Source organism: Ranitomeya variabilis, chromosome 2 (assembly GCF_051348905.1).
Source record: "Ranitomeya variabilis isolate aRanVar5 chromosome 2, aRanVar5.hap1, whole genome shotgun sequence".
Taxonomy (NCBI): Eukaryota; Metazoa; Chordata; class Amphibia; order Anura; family Dendrobatidae; genus Ranitomeya; species Ranitomeya variabilis.
Genome location: NC_135233.1, coordinates 31,398,193 through 31,409,426, shown reverse-complemented (window position 1 = coordinate 31,409,426; position 11,234 = coordinate 31,398,193).

Genomic DNA, 11,234 nt, shown 5'->3' with positions numbered 1-11,234 from the left:
TGACATATTATTCAAAACAAATATTTATTTTTTGGTGTTTGGTTTTGATACTCTTCCCCCCCTAAAAACCACTCCCGCCAAAATCTTGCAAAATTCCAATTTTCACACTGCTCTCTGCAGTAGTCATTAGAGATGAGAGAATCATGTCAAAGTCAATTGATTTGTCTTGAATCTCACAAAAAAAATCGGATTTGGCAACGTCTACATTTTTTTTTAGATTTGTTTCTCTCAAATACAGCAAAAGGTGGATTCAACAGGGCCGGAAAGGCTGGAAAAAACCAAACTTCTCCTTGTCCCTCATCTCATCCGCTTCATTGTTGTCGTCTGGTCTTCATTTGCTGGCTTCCTGTCTTCTTCATGCTAGAGGTCCCATTGGGTCTTTGGTGGCTCCGGCACCGACTAGGACTTGCAGCATCATAAAGTTGCAGTTCAATGCCCTTCATGACATTATGTGAGGCCTAAACTGACTAGGTCTCACGCGCCACGATGAGTTACATCAGGCCATAAAGTCATGGCATCAAGAGGTCTAGTGGGCGCCATTTGTGGTGAAGACCCAACACAACCCGTGGCGTGAATAAGACAAGTGGGCTGTAAAGAACAATCCGGAATGACCAAACAGGGTTCTGCTTGGACAATGTGAGGCCTTTGGTATGTGAGTATTCATTTTTTTCAGTGTTTCCACTTGATGTATAAAATGCAGATTTTTCGCATCAATAATAGTCATAATAGGTTGGTGTTCCTCTTTTCTGAAGCTCACATGTCAACTTTACTGTATAGAATGGGATAGAGTTAACAGAGTCACCTCATTGTCATTGGAGAACAAGGACAGTAGTACTATTGCTTGTTGTTATAGTCTATGATTTCCGTTCCTTACTAAAGAGGTAGTCCTGGACTGATATATTAATGATCTATCTTTAGGATTAGTCATGGATTGGAGGGGGTTCAAAACTCAAGACCCCCAGTCATCCACTTATAATAGGTGCCTGGGGTGTAAGACCTTCGCCAATCTGATATCGATGATCAATCCCAAAGGTTAGGCCATTCTTGGACAACCAATTCAAGTGCACGTCCATTTATTTCTATGGGGTACGATGTACGTCGTGATGGTCAATGTACAATTGTAGTTGGTGCCGCTCTTTTTGACAGTCAGAACATGGTTCAATGAGTCGTCCATACTCTAAATCAATTATTTGACGTAACAATCACCCAGATGAGTGACAACATTAAATAAATAGACAAGAAAATGAACTTCTATCCATAGAGGGAATTCCAGCAGAAAACTTCTTCCTGTAGCCAAAGAATGTCCGGCGATAGATAAAGGGGCAACGCAGCCAAATAAAATACAGAATGAAATTCTATTGCTGCTAAGTCTTACATTTCATTTCCCACCATATTGTAAACACAAATCTTGGATTTTGCTTTGTTTTATTTCACAATTTTCCCAAAAAATATGCGCATTCCAATGTAACACCTTTGCCAAACAAATAAACGGTGAACCGAGCGAATGACCGCAACAGCCGTAAACCATTCCCCTATCATGCAGCGGTAACAAATGCTGTTTATGGATTAGGGATATTTCTTCTATCGCGGATGATAATTCTGAATATCTCTCTGTGGTTTGCCGAGGGATTTCAGATGTTTTATTTTGTGTCAGTAATCCACTCTCACAAAAAGTTCAGGGAGGACAACGTGAAACTGGAGACTAAAACCAGCAGGATTAAAGACCAAAACTAATACAAACGTCCAAGTTTTTTTCAGCGACTTCTTTGGCTCTTTTGAACGTTTTTTTATGACATAAGAGAAAATTGTAATAGAAAGGGATAAAGGAACATAAAATCGAGGATGTAATACAAGCATGGGGCTGGTGTACATGGACGAATTATAGATCAGTACAGTACAGGAATGTAATACAGCACCTGTAGCAGTCTTTAGACCTATAATGTAACAGCAATGAATAAACCACAAACATAAATATAAACTGGAAGTGAATAAACAGAAAACAAAAATATATACCAGCACCAAATAAACCATGTACATAAATATATACCAGCAGTGAAAAAACAGTTCTTTTTCACCATATGTATGATGCCCATGTAAGGTGACGTTTTCTCATTGGCTCACTATTAATTGGGCCTGCCTTCATATTCTCCCTTTCCTGTTCCTCTTATGACATTCCCCCTGATGAAGCTGGGTGAAACACGTGATGGGGAGCAAGTGCTACTCTACAACCATGTTTCCCTATTAGAAAATCATGTAAGTTATGCCATCAATCACTTTCTCTCCTCTCTATCCACTGGAACATAGGGCACGTGCATACTTCAATTAATATATACTGTAGCCTTGGTATGTTTTGTAGCCTCCATTGAGTTACTCTGCCTTTTATCAATAAGTCATTCTTTAAATATATTCTTTATATTAATAAAGTATTTTACTTTTATTTTTATAATTTATTATTATAGCGCCATTTGTTCCATGGCGCTGTACTTGTGAAAAAGGGTGTACATAATAAAAAAGTACAATAATCTTAAACAATACAAGTCACCGACTGGTACAGGAAGAGAAAGGACCCTGCCCACAAGGGCTCACAATCTAAAAATTAGCACCTTTTGTTTATTTTTGGTATTGCTAATATAAATACACTAGCTGTACTACCCGGCTTCGCCCGGGTTAATGACTGCTGTTAGCAAAATAGAATGTGTTAACAAAAATTTATTCTGCACGCAAAAACCACAAAACAAATAGATAGAAATGTAATTATTAAAAGGCAAAAACTAAGCTAATAGAAGCATTTCACAACATATATTAGCTTTGTTATACTGAGAATGTCTTTGTTGCCTATATTAACCAATCAGAGCTCAGATTAACTGTAGCAAAATAGAAGCTGAGCTGTGATTGGTTGCTATTGGCAGCCTGATAAATCCCCAGCCAACAGGAAGCCCTCCCCCCTGGCAGTATATATTAGCTCACACATACACATAATAGACAGGTCATGTGACTGACAGCTGCCGGATTTCCTATATGGTACATTTGTTGCTCTTGTAGTTTGTCAGCTTATTAAATCAGATTTTTATTTTTGAAGGATAATACCAGACTTGTGTGTGTTTTAGGGCGAGTTTCGTGTGTCAAGTTGTGTGTGTTGAGTTGCGTGTGGCGACATGCGTGTAGCGACTTTTGTGAGATGAGTTTTGTGTGGCGACATGCGTGTAGCAACATTTTGTATGTCGAGTTGCATGTGACAGGTTAGTGTAGCAAGTTGTGTACAGCAAGATTTGTGCATGGCGAGTTTTGCGCGTGGCGAGTTTTATGTGTGGTGCGTTTTGAGTATGTGCAAGTTTTGTGTGAGGCAACTTTAGCATGTGTTGCAACTTTTGTACATGTGGCAATTTTTCTGTGTGTGCAAGTTTTGCATGAGGTGAGTTTTCCATGAGGTGAGTTTTGCACGTGTGGCGAGTTTTGCATGAGCCTAGTTTTGCATATGGCGAGTTTTGCATGTAGCGAGTTTTGCGCGTGGTGAGTTTTGAGTGGTGACTTTTGTGTTTCGACTTTTATGTGGCGAGGTTGGTGTGTGTGTGGTGAAATGTGTGCTGAGGGTCGTATATGTGTTCAAGCACGTGGTAGTGTGTGGCGCATTTTGTGTTTGTGTTCATATCCCCGTGTGTGGTGAGTATCCCATGTCGGGGCCCCACCTTAGCAACTGTACGGTATATACTCTTTGGCGCCATCGCTCTCATTCTTTAAGTCCCCCTTGTTCACATCTGGCAGCTGTCAATTTTCCTCCAACACTTTTCCCTTCACTTTTTCCCCATTATGTAGATAGGGGCAAAATTGTTTGGTGAATTGGAACGCGCGGGGTTAAAATTTCACCTCACAACATAGCCTATGACGCTCTCGGGGTCCAGACGTGTGACTGTGCAAAATTTTGTGGCTGTAGCTGCGACGGTGCAGATGCCAATCCCGGACATACACACATACATACATACATACACACATTCAGCTTTATATATTAGATATACCTGTATGTAATCTCCTGTATATAGTATATACCTGTGTGTCATCTCACCTATATATAGTATATATCTGTGTGTCATCTCCTCCTGTATATAGTATATACCTGTATGTCATCTCCTCCTATACATAGCATATACCTGTATGTCATCTCCTCCTGTATATACTATATACCTGTAGGTAATCTGCTCCTGTATATAGTATATACCTGTGTGTCATCTCCTCCTGTATATAGTATATACCTGTATGTCATCTCCTCCTGTATGTAGTATGTACCTGTATGTCATCTCCTCCTCTATATAGTATATACCTGTGTGTCATCTCTCCTGTATATAGTATATATCTGTGTGTCATCTCCTCCTGTATATAGTATATACCTGTGTGTCATCTCCCCTGTAAATAGTATATACCTGTGTGTCATCTCCTCCTGTATATAGTATATATCTGTATGTCATCTCCTCCTGTATTAGCCCTCGTTCACACGTTATTTGGTCAGTATTTTTACCACAGTATTTGTAAGCTAAATTGGCAGCCTGATAAATCCCCAGCCAACAGTAAGCCCACCCCCTGGCAGTATATATTAGCTCACACATACACATAATAGACTGGTCATGTGACTGACAGCTGCCGGATTCCTATATGGTACATTTGTTGCTCTTGTAGTTTGTCTGCTTATTAATCAGATTTTTATTTTTGAAGGATAATACCAGACTTGTGTGTGTTTTAGGGCGAGTTTTGTGTGTCAAGTTGTGTGTGTTGAGTTGCGTGTTGGGGACATGCATGTAGCGACTTTTGTGAGATGAGTTTTGTGTGGCGACATGCGTGTAGCAACTTTTTGTGTGTCGAGTTGCATGTGACAGGTTAGTGTAGCAAGTTGTGTGCAGCAAGTTTTGCGCATGGCGAGTTTTGCGCGTGGCGAGTTTTATGTGTGGTGCCTTTTGAGTATGTGCAAGTTTTGTGTGAGGCAACTTTTGCATGTGTTGCAACTTTTGTGCATGTGGCAATTTTTCTGCGTGTGCAAGTTTTGCGTGTGGCGAGTTTTCCATGAGGTGAGTTTTGCACGTGTGGCGAGTTTTGCATGTGGAGAGTTTTGCGTGTGGCGAGTTTTGAGCGGCGACTTTTGTGTTTCGACTTTTATGTGGCGAGGTTGGTGTATGTGTGGTGAAATGTGTGCTGAGGGTGATATATGTGTTCGAGCACGTGGTAGTGTGTGGCGCATTTTGTGTGTGTGTTCATATCCCCGTGGTGGTGTGGTGATTATCCCATGTCGGGGCCCCACCTTAGCAACTGTACAGTATATACTCTTTGGCGCCATCGCTCTCATTCTTTAAGTCCCCCTTGTTCACATCTGGCAGCTGTTAATTTGCCTCCAACACTTTTCCTTTCATTTTTTCCCCATTATGTAGATAGGGGCAAAATTGTTTGGTGAATTGGAGCGCGCGGGGTTAAAATTTCGCCTCACAACATAGCCTATGACGCTCTCGGGGTCCAGACGTGTGACTGTGCAAAATTTTGTGGCTGTAGCTGCGACGGTTCAGATGCCAATCCCGGACATACACAAACACATACACACATACATACACACATTCAGCTTTATATATTAGACTAGCTGTACTACCCGGCCTCGCCCGGGTTAATGACTGCTGTTAGCAAAATAGAATGTGTTAACAAAAATTTATTCTGCACGCAAAAACCACAAAACAAATAGATAGAAATGTAATTATTAAAAGGCAAAAACTAAGCTAATAGAAACATTTCACAACATATATTAGCTTTGTTATACTGAGAATGTCTTTGTTGCCTATATTAACCAATCAGAGCTCAGATTAATTAACTGTAGCAAAATAGAAGCTGAGCTGTGATTGGTTGCTATTGGCAGCCTGATAAATCCCCAGCCAACAGGAAGCCCTCCCCCCTGGCAGTATATATTAGCTCACACATACACATAATAGACTGGTCATGTGACTGACAGCTGCCGGATTTCCTATATGGTACATTTGTTGCTCTTGTAGTTTGTCAGCTTATTAAATCAGATTTTTATTTTTGAAGGATAATACCAGACTTGTGTGTGTTTTAGGGCGAGTTTCGTGTGTCAAGTTGTGTGTGTTGAGTTGCGTGTGGCGACATGCATGTAGCGACTTTTGTGAGATGAGTTTTGTGTGGCGACATGCGTGTAGCAACTTTTTGTGTGTCGAGTTGCATGTGACAGGTTAGTGTAGCAAGTTGTGTGCAGCAAGTTTTGCGCATGGCGAGTTTTGCGCATGGCGAGTTTTATGTGTGGTGCCTTTTGAGTATGTGCAAGTTTTGTGTGAGGCAACTTTAGCATGTGTTGCAACTTTTGTACATGTGGCAATTTTTCTGTGTGTGCAAGTTTTGCATGAGGTGAGTTTTCCATGAGGTGAGTTTTGCACGTGTGGCGAGTTTTGCGTGAGCCTAGTTTTGCATATGGCGAGTTTTGCATGTAGCGAGTTTTGCGCGTGGCGAGTTTTGAGTGGTGACTTTTGTGTTTCGACTTTTATGTGGCGAGGTTGGTGTGTGTGTGGTGAAATGTGTGCTGAGGGTCGTATATGTGTTCAAGCACGTGGTAGTGTGTGGCGCATTTTGTGTTTGTGTTCATATCCCCGTGTGTGGTGAGTATCCCATGTCGGGGCCCCACCTTAGCAACTGTACGGTATATACTCTTTGGCGCCTGTTGTGAATTTGCTTTTTGCTCCCTCTAGTGGTTACTAGTTTTTGACTCTGGTTTTTCTGTCATTCCTTTTATCCGCACCTGGGTCGTTAGTTAGGGGTGTTGCTATATTAGCTCCCTGGACCTTCAGTTCAATGCCTGGCAACGTAGTTATCAGAGCTAGTCTGCTGTGCTCTTGTCTACTGATCCTGGTTCCAGTTATATCAGCTAAGTCTGCCTTTTGCTTTTTGCTATTTGTTTTGGTTTTGTATTTTTGTCCAGCTTGTTCCAAATCTATATCCTGACCTTTGCTGGAAGCTCTAGGGGGCTGGTGTTCTCCCCCCGGACCGTTAGACGGTTCGGGGGTTCTTGAATTTCCAGTGTGGATTTTGATAGGGTTTTTGTTGACCATATAAGTTACCTTTCTTTATTCTGCTATCAGTAAGCGGGCCTCTCTGTGCTAACCTGATTCATTTCTGTGTTTGTCATTTCATCTTACCTCACCGTCATTATTTGTGGGGGCCTTCTATCCAGCTTTGGGGTCCCCTTCTCTGGAGGCAAGAAAGGTCTTTGTTTTCCTCTACTAGGGGTAGCTAGATTCTCCGGCTGGCGCGTGTCATCTAGAATCAACGTAGGAATGATCCCCGGCTACTTCTAGTGTTGGCGTTAGGTGTAGATATATGGTCAACCCAGTTACCACTGCCCTATGAGCTGGATTTTTGTATTCTGCAGACTTCCACGTTCCTCTGAGACCCTCGCCATTGGGGTCATAACAGTTTGCCAGGCCAGTATTAAATGTTTAATGCATTGCAGAAGAGGGATTATAAGAAAGAAGATTCTGAGTTTTTTTTTTTTTTTGTTTTTTTTTCTTCTTCCCCTTTACCTCAGAGTGGCTATGCTTGCTGCAGACATGAATGTCCAGACCTTGATTACAAGTGTGGACCAGCTGGCTACTCGTGTGCAGGGCATACAAGACTATGTTATCAGAAATCCTAGGTCAGAACCTAAAATACCGATTCCTGAACTGTTTTCCGGAGACAGGTTTAAGTTTAGGAATTTCATGAATAATTGTAAATTATTTTTGTCCCTGAGACCCTGTTCATCTGGAGATTCTGCTCAGCAAGTAAAAATTGTTATTTCGTTCTTACGGGGCGACCCTCAGGATTGGGCTTTTTCGCTGGCGCCAGGAGATCCGGCATTGGCTGATCTTGATGCGTTTTTTCTGGCGCTTGGTTTACTTTATGAGGAACCCAATCTTGAGATTCAGGCAGAAAAGGCCTTGCTGGCTATGTCTCAGGGGCAGGACGAGGCTGAAGTGTATTGCCAAAAATTTCGGAAATGGTCCGTGCTGACACATTGGAACGAGTGTGCACTGGCCGCTAATTTTAGAAATGGCCTTTCTGAAGCCATTAAGAATGTTATGGTGGGTTTTCCCATTCCCACAGGTCTGAATGATACTATGGCACTGGCGATTCAAATTGACCGGCGGTTGCGGGAGCGCAAAACCGCAAATTCCCTCATGGTGTTGTCTGAACAGACACCTGATTTAATGCAATGTGATAGAATCCTGACTAGAAATGAGCGGAAAATTCATAGACGCCGGAATGGCTTGTGCTACTACTGTGGTGATTCTACACATGTTATCTCAGCATGCTCTAAACGTATAGCTAAGGTTGTTAGTCCTGTCACCGTTGGTAATTTGCAACCTAAATTTATTCTGTCTGTAACTTTGATTTGCTCACTGTCATCTTATCCTGTCATGGCGTTTGTAGATTCAGGTGCTGCCCTGAGTCTCATGGATCTCTCATTTGCTAAGCGCTGTGGTTTTACTCTTGAACCATTAGAAAATCCTATTCCTCTTAGGGGTATTGATGCTACACCATTGGCAGCAAATAAACCGCAGTATTGGACACAGGTTACCATGTGCATGACTCCTGAACACCGCGAGGTGATACGTTTCCTGGTTTTACATAAAATGCATGATTTGGTTGTTTTAGGGCTGCCATGGTTACAGACCCATAATCCAGTCCTGGACTGGAAGGCTATGTCAGCCTCAAGTTGGGGCTGTCGTGGTATTCATGGGGATTCCCTGCCTGTGTCTATTGCTTCCTCTACGCCTTCGGAAGTTCCGGAGTATTTGTCTGATTATCAGGATGTCTTCAGTGAGTCTGAGTCCAGTGCACTGCCTCCTCATAGGGACTGTGACTGTGCTATAGATTTGATCCCAGGCAGTAAGTTTCCTAAGGGAAGACTGTTTAATCTGTCGGTACCTGAACATACCGCTATGCGTTCATATATCAAGGAGTCTCTGGAGAAAGGACATATTCGTCCGTCTTCTTCCCCTCTTGGTGCGGGATTCTTTTTTGTGGCTAAAAAGGACGGATCTTTGAGACCTTGTATTGATTATCGGCTTTTAAATAAGATCACTGTCAAATTTCAGTATCCTTTACCGCTGTTGTCTGACTTGTTTGCCCGGATTAAGGGTGCCAAGTGGTTCACCAAGATAGACCTTCGTGGTGCGTACAACCTTGTGCGCATTAAGCAAGGTGATGAATGGAAAACCGCATTCAATACGCCCGAAGGTCATTTTGAGTACTTGGTGATGCCTTTTGGGCTCTCCAATGCGCCTTCAGTTTTTCAGTCCTTTATGCATGACATTTTCCGGAAGTATCTGGATAAATTTTTGATTGTTTATCTGGATGATATTTTGGTTTTTTCTGATAATTGGGATTCGCATGTGGAGCAGGTCAGGTTGGTCTTTAAAATTTTGCGTGAAAATTCTTTGTTTGTCAAGGGCTCAAAGTGTCTCTTTGGTGTACAGAAGGTTCCCTTTTTGGGGTTCATTTTTTCCCCTTCTGCTGTGGAGATGGACCCAGTCAAGGTCCGAGCTATTCTTGATTGGACTCAGCCCTCGTCAGTTAAGAGTCTTCTGAAGTTCTTGGGCTTCGCTAACTTCTACCGTCGTTTTATTGCTAATTTTTCTAGCATTGTGAAACCTTTGACGGATATGACCAAGAAGGGCTCCGATGTAGCTAACTGGGCTCCTGCTGCCGTGGAGGCTTTCCAGGAGTTGAAACGCCGGTTTACTTCGGCGCCTGTTTTGTGCCAGCCTGACGTCTCACTTCCCTTTCAGGTTGAGGTGGATGCTTCGGAGATTGGGGCAGGGGCCGTTTTGTCGCAGAGAGGCCCTGGTTGCTCTGTTATGAAACCTTGTGCCTTTTTCTCTAGGAAGTTTTCGCCTGCCGAGCGAAATTATGATGTGGGCAATCGGGAGTTGTTGGCCATGAAATGGGCATTTGAGGAGTGGCGTCATTGGCTCGAGGGTGCTAAGCATCGTGTGGTGGTCTTGACTGATCACAAAAATCTGATGTGTCTCGAGTCTGCTAAATGCCTTAATCCGAGACAGGCCCGCTGGTCATTGTTTTTCTCCCGCTTTGATTTTGTTGTCTCGTATTTACCAGGTTCAAAGAATGTGAAGGCCGATGCTCTTTCTAGGAGCTTTGTGCCTGATGCTCCTGGAGTCGCTGATCCTGTTGGTATTCTTAAAGATGGAGTTATCTTGTCAGCTATTTCTCCGGATCTGCGACGTGTGTTGCAGAGATTTCAGGCTGATAGGCCTGAGTCTTGTCCACCTGACAGACTGTTTGTCCCGGATAAGTGGACCAGCAGAGTCATTTCCGAGGTTCATTCCTCGGTGTTGGCAGGTCACCCGGGAATTTTTGGCACCAGAGATCTGGTGGCCAGGTCCTTTTGGTGGCCTTCCTTGTCAAGGGATGTGCGGTCATTTGTGCAGTCCTGTGGGACTTGTGCTCGAGCTAAGCCTTGCTGTTCTCGTGCCAGCGGTTTGCTCTTGCCCTTGCCTGTCCCGAAGAGACCTTGGACACATATCTCCATGGATTTCATTTCTGATCTTCCGCTATCTCAGGGCATGTCCGTTATCTGGGTGATATGTGATCGCTTCTCCAAGATGGTCCATTTGGTTCCTTTGCCTAAGCTGCCTTCCTCTTCCGATCTGGTTCCTGTGTTTTTCCAGAACGTGGTTCGTTTGCACGGCATCCCTGAGAATATTGTATCAGACAGAGGATCCCAGTTCGTTTCCAGGTTCTGGCGATCCTTTTGTAGTAGGATGGGCATTGATTTGTCGTTTTCGTCTGCTTTCCATCCTCAGACTAATGGACAGACGGAGCGAACCAATCAGACTTTGGAGGCTTATTTGAGGTGTTTTGTCTCTGCTGATCAGGACGATTGGGTGACATTCTTGCCGTTGGCTGAGTTTGCCCTTAATAATCGGGCTAGTTCCGCCACCTTGGTTTCGCCTTTTTTCTGCAACTCTGGTTTCCATCCTCGCTTTTCTTCGGGTCATGTGGAGCCTTCTGACTGTCCTGGGGTGGATTCTGTGGTGGATAGGTTGCAGCAGATCTGGAATCATGTGGTGGACAACTTGAAGTTGTCACAGGAGAAGGCTCAGCGCTTTGCCAACCGCCGCCGCGGTGTGGGTCCCCGACTACGTGTTGGGGATTTGGTATGGCTTTCTTCCCGCTTTGTTCCTATGAAGGTCTCC